Source organism: Notamacropus eugenii, chromosome 4, assembly GCF_028372415.1.
Source record: "Notamacropus eugenii isolate mMacEug1 chromosome 4, mMacEug1.pri_v2, whole genome shotgun sequence".
NCBI classification, from domain to species: Eukaryota; Metazoa; Chordata; class Mammalia; order Diprotodontia; family Macropodidae; genus Notamacropus; species Notamacropus eugenii.
In genome coordinates this window covers 117,571,803-117,589,243 of record NC_092875.1, presented here as the reverse complement: position 1 = coordinate 117,589,243, position 17,441 = coordinate 117,571,803, and positions in this window count along the sequence as shown.

Genomic DNA, 17,441 nt, shown 5'->3' with positions numbered 1-17,441 from the left:
CTGCTGGTAAATAAATTCTTACTGTCCCCCTTCTACTTGGGGGAAAATACTACAGAGTATGACTTATTTTATTTTATAAACAAAATTATAATGTATTATTCATTATAAGTGGATAATTAAAGTAATCATACTTTATAACACTTGTAATGTTTCAATGAATTTTCACATCCATTATCTCATTGCAGCCCCACAATAACACGGTGAAATAGGTAGGGCAATTACTTTATTCTCATTTAACAGATGAAGACACGGGGGCCCAGAAAGCCTAAGTGACTTATCCAATATCGCTCAATTAGTGATTAGCAAAATTAGGACTAGATTCCCTGTCTTTGGCTTCTCAGTCTCAACTCTTTCCTCCTCCCAAGGTTTGCTCTCTTTGTACTCTTAGCTTCATCGTCTCATCTTTTCCTCCTAGTTGCTTTTTGCTGTCTCCTTTGTCTTCCGTACCCCTCACCTCCTACCCCCCACTCCAAGAACATAGAAACATTGCATAGTGGAATGAACACTTAATCTTCAGCCAGACACGGGCATGAATCTCAGCTCTGCTATTTATTATCTGTGGAAGGTGAAAGTCATATAACTTCTCTGGATCTCAGTTTCTTCATTGGTAAAATTATTTCAGAGATTAATTTTAGAATAAAGTTAACAGCTACATAGCATTCATATATACATATATAATATATATATATATACAGACAGACAGATGTATATACATATATAGACATACACACTCATATATTTATGATCTCCTTTATATATATAAGATCTAATCTGAGTTATCATTTGTCCAAAACTTTAAATAGATTCAAAGCATATGTATTTTCCACCAATGGAGAATTTTTCTATAGGAGAAAGAAAACTGTCCCTGCATGATCAAAATATGTCAGCAAGAGATATATAAAGATGGTTAATGTGAAAAATTGAATATTCTTTTCTTTGGTTTTTGTGTTATTCCTACTATGACCCCAGTTCTTCTCACAAACTCACAGCAAGCTGCTTCTCATTTAGTTGTGAAAAACCCAGACAGGGAGAGGGTCTGGAGTTGGAAGTGGGTGATTCTGTCCTGACATAGTATCCCTCTAGCATGTGAAGTCCTGGTTTCACTTCCACCTAGGCACGTGGGCACACTTCAAGGCTGTGTTGATACTTGAATTGGATGGCAGGTATGTAAGTCCAGCCAGAATAAATCAAGCTTTTCTTTGACATTCTTTGACTTCGAGTAGGATTTAAGTATCTCAAGATTCAAATGGGGACTAGAGTGGTGAGGAGAAGAGAAGTGACAGCTTGGAGCTGCTTCAAGGACATGCCTGCATGTCAATTAATCTCCTGGAAGGTCAACCTCTAAGCACGATGCAACGTCTTCAGAATTTTGACAGCAAAGCTGCCCTTTGAGGCCCAAAAGGAATTTCTAGCAAATATTTAATCATACCACTCAGAATAGGACTGATTTCAGGAATTTATTAGGATGTATTTGGATTTTAAAGCACTCTTTCTTCTTGTTTTTTTCTTCTTTTTCATTTCTGATAGTGTCTAAAAAGGGGATTGAATTAGGAGAATATACTAAACTTAAGAGTTGGAATAGATAATAATAATAATGATAATAGTTATTATTTCTATATGGTCTACTATCTGACTAAAAGAACTACTGTGCTAAAAAAAAAAAACAAACCCAACTTTGAAAATATCTCATTTAAGCCTCATAACAACCCTGCATGGTAGGTGCTATCATCATCATCTTCCTCCTCCTCCTCATCATTATCCAGTTTTAGTTTCCAAATGTGGATAATTATAGTAACTACCTCCCAGGATGTCATGAAGGTCATATGAAATAATATTTGTAAAGTGTTTAGTACAGTACCTGACATATAATAAGTACTATATCAATGCTATCATTATTGTTATTATTTTAGCACATTGCCTGGCACATAGTAAGTGCTATATACTTGTTAGTAATTATGATCGGGTCCCTTTTCCAGATGAGGAAACTGAGGTAAACAGATGATAAGGGACTTGGTCTGGGTCAGGGATAATGTGTATATAAGTTTGGATTTGAACTCAAGTCTTTCAGACTCCAGGCACAGTAGATGGAACCCTAATCTATTTTTTAAACATATAATTTATACATATTTTCAGTAGTCAACATTCACTTCCACAAGAATAAGAATTCAAAATTTTCTCCCCATCTTTCCCCACCCATACCCCAGGATTATCATGTACCCCATCCACCACTTACTCCAGTCTGTCCTCCCTTCTATTACCCATACTTCTTCTACCCCCCTTCCTCTCTACTTTCCTGTAGGGCAAAATAGATTTCTGTACTCCACTGCCTGTCATTTCTTGTTGCACGCTAAAACAATTTTTAACATTCATTCTTAAAGTTCGATATTCTCTCTCTCCCTCCTCACCCAACCTCATTGAGAAAACAAGTAATTCCTTATAGGTCATACATGTGTAACAATGCAAAGCACTTTCATAATAGTTATGTTGTAAAAGACTAACCACATTTCCCTGTATCCTATCCTTCTTTTTATTTATTGTATTCTCTCCCTTGACCTGTCCTCCTACAACAGTGTTTCCTTCTGATTATCCCTTTCTCCAACTTGCTGTCCCTTCTATAATCTTCCCTCTATTATCCCCTTCCACCTTGCCTTCCTGCAGGATAAAGTAGACTTCCATATCCAATGGAGTGTGTGTTATTCCCTCCTTAAGTCAAATTCCATGAGAGTAAGGCTCAATTATTTCCTTTCCTCTCCCCCCTCCTCCCCTCTGTTGTAAAAGGTCTTTCTTCCCTTTTTTGTGTGAGGTGATTTGCTACATTCTACCTCTCCTTTTCTCTTACTCCTAGTACGTTCCATTCAACAGTAAATTTTATTTTTTTAGGTATTCTCCATTCATATTTAGCTTACCTTGTGCCCTCTGTCTATGTGTGTGTGTGCACATATATATATATATATGTGCACACACACACATATATACACACATACATACATGCAGACATACACACACCTGTGTGTATATATACATACCTACACATACATGATATACACATACATACATGTCCATATACACCTACACACACATACATATATATATATATATATATATATATATATATATGTATTCCCTCTAAATACACTAATACTGAAAAAGGTCTCATGAGTTACAAATGACATCTTTCCATGTAGGAATATAAACTATTCAACTTTAATGAGTACCATAAGGTTTTTCTTTCCTGTTTACCTTTCCATGTGTCTCATATTTGAAAGTGAAATTTTCTATTCAGCTCTGGTTTTTTCAACAAGAATGCTTGTTCATTGAAATTCCATTTTTTTCCTCTGAAGTACTATACTCAGTTTTGCTGGTAGGTGATACTTGCTTTTAATCCTATCTCCTTTGACCTCTGGAATATCATATTAAAAGCCCTTCCATACCTTAGAGTAGAAGTTGCTAAATCCTGTTATCCTGATTGTATTTCCACAATACTTGAATTGTTTCTTTCTGGCTGCTTATAATATTTTCTCCTTGACCTGCGAACTCTCGAATTTGGCTACAATATTCCTAAGAATTTTCCATTCAGGATCTCTTTCAGGAGGTGATTGGTGAATTCTTTCCATTTCTATTTTACCCTCTGGTTCTAGAATATTGGGGCAGTTTTCCTTGATAATTTCTTGGAAAATGATATAAAGGCTCTTTTTTTGATCATGGTTTTCGGGTGGACCAATAGTTTTAAAATTATCTCTCCTGGATCTATTTTCCAGGTCAGTTGTTTTTCCCGTGAGATATTTCACATTATCTTCTATTTTTTCATTCTTTTGGTTTTGTTTTGTAATTTCTTGGTTTCTCATAAAGTCATTAGTTTCCATCTGCTCCATTCTAATTTTTAAAGAGCTATTTTCTTCATTGAGCTTTTGAACCTCCTTTTCCACTTGGCTAATTCTGATTTTTAAAGCATTCTTCTCCTCATTGACTTTTTGAACCTCTTTTGCCATTTGGGTTAATTTATTTTTAAAGGTGTTATTTTCTTCAGCATTTTGGGTGTCTCCTTTAGCAAACTGTTGACTCGTTTTTCATGATTTTCTTTCATCACTCTCATTTCTCTTCCCAATTTTTCCTCTACCTCTCTTACTTGATTTTCAAAATCCTTTTTGAGCTCTTCCATGGCCTGAGACCACTGCATATTTTTTGGAGGGTTTGGATACAGAAGCCTTGACTTTGATGTCTTCCTCTAATGGTATACTTTGTTCTTCCTCATCTGAAAGGATGACGGGAAATACCTTTTCACCAAGAAAATAGCCTTCTGTAGTCTTATATTTTTCCCTTTTGGGGGCATTTTCCCATCCAGTTCCTTGACTTTTGAGTCCTTTGTCAAGTGGAAGGTATAGTCTAGAAACCTGTAAGTTCTCAGTTCCTCCAAGGTGGCACAATCAAGGGAGAGGAGTTTTCTCCTCTCCTGGCCTGTGTCCTGGTCTGGGAGCAACCGCAAGTACTCTTTTCTGCCCTGGAACTGCAAGTAGGGTTCCCTCTCAACAGCCACCACAAGCTCCACCACTCCAGTGCTCCTCTTCCCTGCAAGACCACAACTCAGGACTGAGACCCAGATCAGCTGCTCGATTTCACCAGGGTCTTTAGGCTGAGGGCTCCAAAAGTGGATACTTTTGCTGCAGTGTCTGCCACTGCCATGGTGCTGGGGATGGGCTTGAACTGCTCTCCCTTTCACCCAGGTGAAAGAGCTTTCCTACTCACCTTCAAAGCTGGTTTTGGCATTTGTAGGTTGAGAAATCTGGGAACCACAGCTGCCACCAGTTATTCTGTACCCTGAGGCCTGCTTCAGTCCTGTCTGTGCCATATGGCCCAGGCTGGGCTGCACTCCTCTTCAAGCCCAGTGTGATAGACCTTTCCTGATGGACTTCCAGGCTGTCTTGGGTTGGAAATCTGTCACACTGTTATTTTGTGCCTTGTGATGCTCTGTAATTTGTTTTGAGTCATTTTTACAGGTATTTATGGGCTATAAGGGGAGAGGTAGAGCAGGTCCATTCTTCTACTTTGCTATCTTGTCTCTGCCCTTGGAACGCTAATCTTGAAAAAGTTTTTACCCCTTTTCTTAGACTCTATTTCATTATCTGTAAAATGAAAGAATTGGATTGATAATTCAATTCAACAAATATCTTTTAAGCACTTGTTATGTGTAAGGTTCTGTGCTACATGCACATTACATGAGAAAAAAATTCCTGTCCTCAAGGAACTTACATTCTACTTGGAAGAAAGGTCTCTGGGGTCTCCTCTAACTGAAATTCTATGATTTTAATTAATTTCTAGTCCAAAAATTTAGTCTTCAAATAATGAACAAAAAGGGATGCAATTCCCTGATATTTTTACATTTTTCCTCTGCCCTCTGTAAAAAGCTCTTCTCAGAAAATAAGCTGATATACCATCTCAGTGAGATATTATTGAGTAAGAAGAGTTTAAAGAGTTACTTTATCCAGGCATTTTTGAATTTTATGTGTTAATTATAATAACTCACATTTTTATAATACCTTAAGGTTTATAAAGCATCTTCTCTGACAAATCCTGTGAGGTAGGCAACATAAGTATTATTATCCCCATTTTATGAGAAAAATAAGGATCAAAGAAACATATTTGGTCACACAGCCAATTAATTGTTGGGGCTGGAAGATGAATCTAGCTTCCATATTATCTATTATAAAATAATATGATTTAGAGCTGGAAGGAAGCTTAGTGATGCTTTTATCCATTCCTCTTATTATCCAGACAAGCAACTTGAGGATCAGAGATATGAAAAGATCACACCAATATCCTATTGGCAGAGCCAGGAATTGAACCTAGATTCTGACTCTAAATAGAGCACTCCTTAAACTAAATCACTTTGTGACATATAAATGAAAAGACTTATAGGAAGCAAAGTATAATGGAAAGAAAATTAGATCAGAAATCATAGGTTATTGTTATGTCATTTCAGTCATTTTCAACTTTTTGTGATCCCATTTGGGGTTTCCATGGCAAAGATACTTTGCCATTTCCTTTTCCAGTTCATTTTGCAGATAAGGAAACTGAGACAAACAGGGTTAGATATGTTGGCCAGGGTCACACAGTTAGTGTGTATCTGAGACTAGATGTGAACTCAGGTCTTCCTGACTTCTGACCCATCTTTCTCACCACTGGAGCAAGACTATTTAGATCTACTCTGGCTTCAGTTAAGTAATGTGAAAGAATCTTTTCCCCTTTGGAAACTAGCATTTATGAAGCACCTGTAATAATAGCTAGAATTTGTATATCATTTTAAGGTTTGTAATGTGTGTTATGAATATTATCTCATTTGATCCTCACAGAAACCCTGAAATGTAGGTGCTATTATTAGCTGCATTTTACAAATGAGAAAACTGAGGCAAACAGGTTGAGCGATTTACCCAGGGTCACAATCAGTAAATATATGAAGCTGGATTTGAAATCCCTTGACTCTCGTTCCAGTACTCAATCTACTATGCTACCTGGATGTCTTTTTTTGAATGAGAATACAAAAAAGAGGCAAAAACACAGTCCCTGTAGTCAAGGAACTAGCAGTCTAATGGGGAAGACAACATGCAAACAACATATGTACAGAGCAAATTGGGCATAGTCTTAGAGGGAAGACATGAAGATTAAGGAGGACTGGATTAAAGAGGCTTCTTTCAGAAGACAGGACTTATCTGAGACTTGAAGCCAGGGAAACTTGGAGGGGGAGAACAGGAGGGAGAGAGATTCTGGCATAGTGTACACTATGTATACTAATTATACTCAGTCTACTAAAAGGAGGGCTGGAAATGGGAAAATGGGGAGCAGAAGGGAAAAAGTTTAATCAGCAGAAAGACTAATCATGGACAAAAGTAATATATATTTAGTTATGCTTCAATAGATTCAAAGTCTCATTGATAGGGATTCTCCTTCCTATGATGCAACGAATCAACCAGCACTTATTAGGAACCTACTATGTGTCAGCCACTGTGATAGACCTGTGTTAAAAAAAAAAGGCAAAACAACCTTTGAGAAGTGAACATTCTATTAGATGAGAAAGTATGCTCACAAATATTCATAAAATATAAATAAAAATTGCAAAATAAATACAAGGTGGGGGGGGCACCAGGAGCTGGGGTTATGGGGAAAGCAGGAAAGGCCTCATATAGGAGGAAGAATTTAAAATGATCTTTTAAGGAAACTAGGAATTCTAAGAATTGGCAGTGAAGAGAAACTACATTCCAGGTACTGGGAATAGCCATAGCAAAGGTAAAGAGAAAGATGTAATGGTATGACTGAACACAGGATGAAGAAGAGCAGTGAATAAATAAGGCTGAAAAGACAGGTTGGAGCCAAGGTGGGAAAGGCTTTAAACACTGTACAGAGGACTTGGTATTTGACCTGAAAGTTAACAGGTAACCACTGGTGTTTAATGAACAAGGAAGTTGCATCATCAGACCTGTTTTTTTTTTCAGGAATGTTGCATTTATAGGGATGCAAAGGATGGATTGGCATAGACTTGAGGAAGATAGGTATCAAAACCTTTTCTGGTACTGTTCTTGAATATGACTTCCCACAAATCTTACAAAAATGATCCTCTCAAAGCATGGTTTTCTACTAGGTGAAATAAGATCACAGTTTGAGAGATGGTAGGAACCTCAGAAATCATTTAGTACAGACTCCTCATCAGTTGAGGCAACTGATACCTAAGAAATATAAAAACAATGGCATGCCTAATATTATCCATGGAGTACATGACAGTGGAAGGATTTGAACACAGACCTATTGCGCTGTCATTCCATGGGTGGCAGGACAGCACTACGGCTGCCCATCATTCATCCTTTAGTCTTGTTACGTAACCAGCCCACATCCTTTTCTGACTGAATATTGATTTATATTTTGATTTTATCAAGGGTAAAAGCTAGAAACCAGAGAGAAAAGAACCCTTTAGACAACAAAATTCTGATTGTAAAGACCTCAGAATTATTTGGTTGGAAAAACCATATTATCAAATTTAAAATTACGTATTAGGAAACTACATTGTTTTCATGTCTAAGCAAAGTAGACTATTTAAATACCATCCAGTTAACTGGTAAAGTATGTTTCGCCCTCTCCTTTTGCATGACATTTGCTGCTGATATTTTCACTGACTGGAGGAAAGAGAAGCAGGTAATGACTAGGAATATGACCAGAGACAAAATTACCATAGTGTTCTTTCCTCTGGGAATAGCTTATCATGTGCTTTGGGATTAGAAATGGACTTGTATTTTAGTACTCTCTCTGCTACCTATTAGCAGTAATACTACTGAAAAAGTGATCAAACTTTTCTCAACTTTATTTTTTTAACTTCCAAAATGCTAACTTCTGTTGTTTAATCATTTTCAGCCATGACCAGCTCTTATGATCCCATTTGGGGTTTTCTTTGCAAAAATACTTGAGTGTTGGGAACCAGGATGGTGGAGAAAAAGGACAGACTTGTAGAACTCTTCCCCCACAGCCCATGAAATACCTATAAAAAATGAATCTAAACAAATTCTAGAGTAGCAGAAACCACAAAACAACAGAGTGAAAGAGATTTCCAGCCAAAGACATCCTGGAAGGCCAAAAGGAGAGGCCTGTCATGGCAGGCTCAAGGCAGAACTCAGCCCTCAGAGTACAGCCCAGACTTGGCCATGCAGCATGGCTCAGACAGGACTGGATCAGGCTGCAGGTCTCAGAATCTCGGGTAGCAGCTGTAGTTTCCAGATTACTCAACCCACAAACATCAAAGACAGCTTCAAAGGTCAGTGAGAAAGCTATTTCACCTGGGTGAGGAGGGAGCATGGTCCTACCCTAGCTCCAGCCCCAGGGTGCCCCAGGTGGCAGCAGCATCCATTTTTGGATCCCTCAGCCTAAGGATCATGGGGGAATTAGGCAGCTGATCTGGGTGTCAGCCCTGAGTGGCAGTACTGGAGTGAGGAGGAGCACTGGCTGGTAGAGCTAGTGGAGGATCTGGAGAAGGAATTCTACTCACAGATCCTGGGGCAGAAAAGCTTGTAGTTGCTCCAGACCAGAGAGTAGGCCAAGAGAGGAGCAAATCATCTCTCCCGTGATTGTGCCACCTTGGAGGAACTGAGAACTTACAGGTCCCTAAAGTATACCTTCCACATGACAAAGGACTCAAAAAGTCAAGGAACTGGCTGGGAAATGCCCCCAAAAGGGAAAAATATAAGACTACAGAACGTTATTTTCTTGGGCAATAAGTATTTTCTTCCATCCTTTCAGATGAGGAAGAATAAAACATACCATCAGAGGAAGACATCAAAGTCAAGGCTTCTGCATCCAAAACCTCCAAAATAAATATGCAATGGTCTCATGCCATGGAACAACTCAAAAAGGATTTTGAAAATCAAGTAAGAGAGGTGAAAGAAAAATTGGGAAGAGAAATGAGAGTGATGCAAGAAAATCATGAAAAATGAGTCAACAGCTTGCTAAAGGAGACCCCAAAAAATCTGAAGAAAATAACACCTTGAAAAATAGACTAACTCAAATAGCAAAAGAGATCCAAAAAGCCAATGAGGAGAAGAATGCTTTAAAAACCAAAATTAGCCAAATAGAAAAGGAGGTTCAAAAGCCCACTGAAGAAAATAGTTCTTTAAAAATTAGAATGAAGCAAAGGGAAGCTAATGACTTTATGATAAATCAAGAAATTTCAGAACAAAACCAAAAGAATGAAAAAATAGAAGACAATGTGAAGTATCTCATTGGAAACCAACTGACCTGGAAAATAGATCCAGGAGAGACAATTTAAAAATTATGAGACTACCTGAAAGCCATGATCAAAAAAAGAACCTAGATATCATCTTTCATGAAATTATCAAGGATAACTGCCCTGATATTCTAGAACCAGAGGGTAAAATAAATATTGAAAGAAACTACCAATCACTTCCTGAAAGAGATCTGAAAATAAAAACTCCTAGGAATATTGTAGTCAGATTCTAGAGTTGCCAGGTCAAGGAGAAAATATTGCAAGCAGCCAGAAAGAAATAATTTGAGTACTGTGAAAATACAATCAGAGTAGCACAAGGTCTAGCTGCTTCTAGATTAAGGGATCTAAGAGCTTGAAATATGATATTCCAGAATTCAAAGGAACTACAATTAAAACCAAGAATCACCTACTCAGCAAAAACTTCAGGGGAAAAAATGGTCATTCAATGAAATACAAGCCTTTCAAGCATTCTTGATGAAAAGACCAGAACTGAATAGAAAATTTGATTTTCAAACACAAGAATCAAGAGAAACATGAAAAAGTAAACACAAAAGAGAAATCATAAGGGACTTACTAAAGTTGAACTGTTTACATTCCTACATAGAAAGATAATATTTATAACTCTTGAAACTTTTCTCAGTATTTGAGTAGTTGGAGGGACTACATACACACACACACACACACACACACACACACACACACACACACATAGACAGAGGGCACGTGGTGAGTTGAAGAGGAAGGAATGACATCTAAAAAAATAAAATTAAGGGGTGAGAGAGGAATATATTGGGAAGAGAAAGGTAGAAATGGAATTGGGCAAATTATCTCTCACAAAGAGGCAAGAAAAAAGTTTTTCAATGGAGGGGAAAAGCAGGGTGGTGAGAGGCAAAATGAAGCTTACTCTCATCACATTTGGCTTAAGGAGAGAATAACTTGCACACTCAATTTGGTATGAACATCTATCTTACACTACAGGAAAATTAGGGGAGAAGGGGATAAATGGGTGGGGGATGATAGAAGGGAGGGCAAATGGGTGAAGGGAATAATTAGAAGTAAATACTTTAGAGGAAGGACAAGGTAGAAAGAAAGAATAGAATAAATGGGGGGTAAGAAAGGATAGAGAGAAATATAGTTATTTTCACAGCATGAGTACCATGGAAATATTTTGCAAAACTACACATATATGGTCTAGATTGAAATGCCTGCATTCTCTGTGGGTACGGGTGGGGAGGGAGGAAGGGAGAGAAGTTGGAACTCAAAGTTTTAGAAATGAATATTGAGAATTGTTTTTACATGCAACTGAGAAATAAGAAATATAGGTAATAGGTTATGGAAATCTATCTTGCCCTACAAGAAAAGAGAGATGTTGGGGAGAAGGGAAGGGAAGAGTATGATAGAAGGGAGGGCAGATTGGAGGAAGGGATAATCAGAATGTAAAGTGTTTTGGGGTGGGAGAGAGAAGAGATAGGGAGAAAATTTGGAATTCAAAATTTTGTGGAAATGAGTGTCTAAAAATAAAAATAAAAATTTAAAGCATACTATAGTGTTTTGCCATTTTCTCCTTCAGCTCATTTGAAAATTAAGAAATTGAGGCAAACAGGGTTAAGTGACTTGCCTAGGATCCCACAGCTAATAAGTAAGTGTCTGAGGCTGAATGTGAACTCAGGTCTTCTGACTGCAGTTCTGACACTCTATCCCCTATGTCACCTAGCTGCCCTGTGAACGCTAACTAGTATGTACCTAAATTACAGGTTTGGTATGAAAGAAGTGTTTTGGGAAGCACAGAATCTCAGAGCTGAAAAATACCTGAGATGTCATCACCTTCAAATGACTAACATTCCATTTATTCATCCTCAAAAAACAACAATCCATTGATGGATTAAAGTCCTCTGGTGAAGGGGAACTCACTTCAACGAAGACACCCCAACTATTAACAGACAATTCTTATTCTTATATTTTCTCTCTTACATCTAGTCAAAATGTGCCTCCCTGTAATTCCCTTTTGCCCATTACTCCTAATTCTATCCTTGTGCCAAGCAGAATGTATCTATTTTTTTCTTTCACATTATGTCTTCTCCAATATTTAAAGACAGTTATCACATCCACTGAAGTCTTTCCTTCCTTAGGGTAAAAATTCCTAATTCCTTCCACTGATTATCTTATGATATGTTCAAAAATCTTCTTATCATCCTAGTAGTCCTCTTTTGGAGGACTTCTTGTTAAAAATTCCCAGAATGTGACATCTAAAAGTGAACATAATGCTTCAGGTATGGTCTGATTAAGGCAGAGTATTGTATTTTACCACACAATTGTCGCCACCACATAACCTTTGTACCCTGTTTTCTCAGTACAAAAACTGGTTTATAAACTTTCATCGTTTGATCGTCACATATTATAATTCTCTGTCATGCAGCTTAAAACATAAACAGAGAAGCAATGAATTCACCAGTGGCATATGGATACACATTGCAAGTTTAGTCAGTATTCAGTTTTAACCTATATTTACAAGTATTTTGCTCATCCTAGTGTCACACCAAAGATAGTTTACTAATAAATGATTTTAAGTAATAACACCACAATTTTCTGAAAGCTTCACATAATGGTCCCACCCCACTTTTTCACAAAAAAATTTGGCATAAAGTCTGTGATGATTATGTGGTGAAATATGGTATATGTATAGTGGCACCATTTGTGTGTGTGTGTGTATGTGTGTGTGCACGCGTGTGCCTCATGTCCTGTGACCTCACTGCTTTAGGAAATTCCAATGAATAAACTCTCTCTCCCAATATAGATCACTTGCTCCAAAATGATGGTCTTAGAGAGTTGCTAGAGCACTGATAATAGAGTCAGAAGCATGCATTTAGTGTTAGGGTTAAGGAATTTACGAGGGTCAAAAAACCAGAAAATAGGTATGACTTGAACCCAGGTCTTCCTGAATCTGATGCTGGCTCTCTGTTCACTACAGCATGTACTGTATTTCTATCTGGGACCATTATGCCATGGAAATAAGAGCTTTAATGGTTTCTTGCTGCCTATAGGATAATTTTAAAAACTACTTTGGATTTAAAGACCTTTGTATTCTGTCTCCTAGCTAGCTAGTCTTCTAGTCTTATTTTGCATTACTTCCCATCATATAATCAATTTCAGTTTAACTAGCTTTTCCTCTGTTCCTCATACCCAAGATTTCATTTTTAGAGGCAAGACCGTCTTTCCTGTACCTGGTATAAATTAACTATGAGAATGGATGACTACACATCACATAGGATAGTGAACCTGATGAAACTGTAGAGTCTTAGAGTCAGGGACCAACTATTCCAACCTCCCAACTTCCAAATCTTCTCCATTACATCCTTGATAATCACTCATCTAGTTTTTGCCTGAACTCCTCTAGTTTAGGGGAACTCACTCCTGTCAGGTGACACACTCTTTGGACATCTCTAAATGTTAGGAAATTTTTTATTGAAACAAGGTCTGCCATGCTGTAAACTATCCCTTCTCCCTCTTCTCTCCACCCCATTGCTACTGATGCTGCCCTCTAGAGCCAAGCAGCACAACTGTAGTTCCTTTTCCACATAAGGACTTCTCAAAATTTTCAAAATAGCATTAATGTTTTCCTAAAGGCATCTCTTTTCCGGGTTCTTCAGCTCATCCTCTGAAGCAGGTTTTCCCTTCTCATGACAGTGTACTGTCACTCTTTGTCAGCTCTTTCTGTTAGCACTTAGCACAATGCCTGGTACATAGTAGACACTTCATAAATGCCTTTTGACTTGATTTGTTGATTTATGTGGGGGAGCAAGACTCTGAAATGAGGCAAAAGCAGACTGAAAAGTGAGTGGGGGTAAAACTTCATCAATTAGGATTCTGAGTTAGGTTCCATTGAGTACCAGCCTTGGTTAATAATATGGAATTTTTACCAAATGATGTATAAGCACTATTGGATAGGGAATCAGACAACCAGATTTCAAATTACAGTTGGGCCATTTGTAATCTGTATGAACTTGGGAAATATTTTACTCCTCTGGCTCTCAGTTTTCTCATCTATAAAATAAAGGCATTGGATTAGATGACCTCTCAATTTTGGCTCTAAATCTGTGACCCTGGTAAAAAGAATAGAACTGAGCTGAAGACATTATTATATGCACATAGCCATTTCTATTTTAATTGGATAATTCAATAAATTAAAAATTCCTAAACAGGAGCTGATCCTCTAAATTTCCTTTCCACATAGCCAGAAATCCAATGGATAGAAAGGTTGTGGGAAAGGGATTGATATCCGTTTCTGAGTTTCCACCCGATTGCCTAGAAGAGTTTTGCTGCTCTGCTCTCCCATGCCTTATTCTCCCCTGAGAAATCTAAAATCATTCTGAGGAGAGTGTTAGTGAGTACAAAGAAAGAAATACTCTTAATTGGCCTTTTCCGCCTCATATGCCTGTGAGAGGGAATGAACATTCCAAATCCATTTAAATCTGATGGTATTTTTAATTTGGGTAATTATGTAAGTGAATTATAATATATGCATAAAATGTTGGCACCCACTTGCCTGAAAACAGTTATGCCCAGAATTATTCCTACTGGCTACTGTCTTAGAGAAAATACTGATGAAGTTTGGAGAATTGTCAGTTAGATTGGGCATCTGTGGAGTATATTTTGATTAATCAGTATTTCTCTACATTATGTACAAGATGAAGGGTAGCTTGTTGAGATCTCCTGTTTAATCTGTCCTATAAATGCTCATTTTACTGTAAAATGAATAAATGCTTAAGAATGTACCAGGTATCCATAAGATGGCTAACAGGGTTACATACATCAAGGATATATATATATAATTTTGTTGGATTTATTGCTTAAGGCATTCTTAAAGCAATTTACGACCCTAGAGACAAAGAATGTGAATATAATCCCCATGTAGGCCAGATACTTATCATTAGCTGCCTCATACATATGCACCATGGCTTTGAGAACACAGCAAATACAAAGTATGGTACAGTGGAAATACCACAGGATTGAAATCATTAGACTCAGCATCTCAACTCTCCTATGTGACTTTTGGTCACTTAAAAGGAGGGTGAATCTACCCCTTTGTGGGTAGAGGTAACTTTTCTCTTAGTCTAGGAGTTTATATGACTTACCCAAGAAGATTGTGTGGTTCCCATCTTATTTAAGAAAACTCTCTTCATTAAGTTCCCACTATGTACCCTTATGTTCTGGAGTTTTATATCTTCTTTTAATAACTCTAGATAATAGCTTGTTTGGGGCTGCTCTGTAACACTGTCAACTCATACTCAACAGTTTAATAAGATCACTAAACATTTTGCACAGAATCTTTCATAAAGCCAACCACATCCTGTTTTGTCAAATTTTTTGAACACAAATATGGAACTTTACATTTATTCCTATTATATTTCACTTTATTCTATTTTATACATTATCCTAATCTATCAAGATCTTTTTGAATTCTGACTTTTGTCTGCCTGTTAGTTATTTTTTCCAACTTTATGTTGTTTACAAAGTTAAGACTCATGCTTTCTATATTTCATCAAAGTCACAGATAAAAATACTGAATGACACTGGGCTAGGAAAAGACCACTTGAGAAAAGATCACCAGATCTCTTTCAAATTGACATTAAGCCATTAATTATAACTCTTAGAGTCTAGTTATTCAGTTTATTTTAATCTGCCTAATTATTATGTTGATCTAGCCTATATCACTTTATCTTGCGAAAATAGCATTAGAAACAGTGAAGCATTTTGCTGAAAACTAGGAAACTAGCAACAGTAGTTCTCTAGTAAGTTTATAAAAAGAATAATTACGTTTGTTGAAATCATCTGGTAATTCTGGGTTTTAATGATCTATGTTTCCTTTTTTGGATAATCATTTCTTTACATAATTTAACAGGTTTTCCCTTTTAATAATGAATCCCCCCTCATTCCACTTCAAAATTTACAGAGGACTTTTTTGTATCTCATAATTTGTGGAAGTCCACAAAGATTCTGTGATTTTTTTGTTATCATTTGTCTCTCAGTGTGGGAAGTCACTTTACCAACACAGATTGCAATTTGTCTTATACATAGTAGAAAAGTTCTAGGGAGTACACATAAAAACAAACACATATGTATGCACATATCTATATACATATGCCCTATATATGTGTCTATATATATATATATATCTCATATATACATGTCTTCATGGATATGGCATATGTGTGTATACATGTGCTTGTAAAGTGACTTGCTGAGAAACACATTTAGAAAATTTACCTTACTCTATGCCTAGCACTTTATTTGATAGGCTATGTTGACTTTCTTTAAAACATTGATAATGTTCCATTGTGTATTATAGTTACCTGCATATGTGTCCTCTCATCAGGGAGGTTCTGTAATCTCCATCAGAGAGGGATTTGTTTAGCTTAGCAGATAGGTTTTTGTCCTGGATTCTTTATCTGTAAAATGGGAATAGAAATACAAGTCTTGCCTAATTCATAAAGATGTTGTAAGTTTTAAATTAGATACTTGTATAAGATATTTCATAAATTTCATTCACAATGTACCAGTTACTATTACTATAGTAATTATCACTTTATTTATTTTCTCTGGTACCTAGAACATTGTCTTGCAGACAGTTGGTGCTTAATGAATGTCTATTGAATTATTGTTGATTTGAATTCAATAGAAGAAGAGAGAAGACAGGGAGGGAGAAGGAAGTGGGTCAGTGGAAAATTTTCAACAGACATAAATTGAAATTGATGAAGAGGTTGATTTTTAATCATTGGAGGGCTGGACAGAAAGTACTTGTCAATGTGGGCAGCACGGTAAGTGATTTTTGCTGTAGTGTATAAAATATAGTAACTCACATTTGTGACACATTTTGAGGCTCAGAAAGTGCTCTCCTCTTAACAGTCCTGTGAAGCAGCAGCTGTCTCCTGATGAGAAAACTGAAACTAGCAAGAGTTGAATGATTTGCCCAGGATCACACAGTTAATAAGTTTCAGAGTCAGATTTTGAACTCAGTTCATTCTTGACTCTAAGACATGGAAAAAGGCTGCAAGACCTGCAAGCTAATCATCATAGGGGTGCATCTGTAAAGTGACTAAGACCTTTTCAACATTTCAACAATCTGAATGGAAAGGAGATGGCGATTCTGAGTGAGATTGTACATAACAACTGAATGAATATGGGAATTAGAGATGGAGAGGCATTCAAGAATTCTCTGATCTCATTCATAAAAGGTGATATATAGGAAAGGTCAGAAGATTTGGAACCAGAGAGACAGTTTTAATTCTAACTACTAATGTCAAGTTTACGGGATTAGGCAAGTTGTTGATCTTTTTTCTTGTCCATATTTGTAAAATGAGGAACTTGGACTTCTAGCCTCAAAGGTTTTTTCTAGCTTCAAAAATCTACTACTTGGCAAGTTTTATGATAGTAGTGAAGGAGGAATTAGACAACCACAAATGATTGTCATAGAAAGAAACAGATTAAGATAAGCTATGTTTAAAGCATCTCATATGTATTATTCATTCATAAACCTTATTAAACACCTACTTTGTTCAAGGATGTTATGCTAGATGAATAATTACAATTGTCATTTTGAGGTTTGCAAAGTTTTACCTTTTCTTATTCATTACATTATTTGAGTCCTACAATGATGCTGTCATGAGGTACAGTTGGATTATTAGCT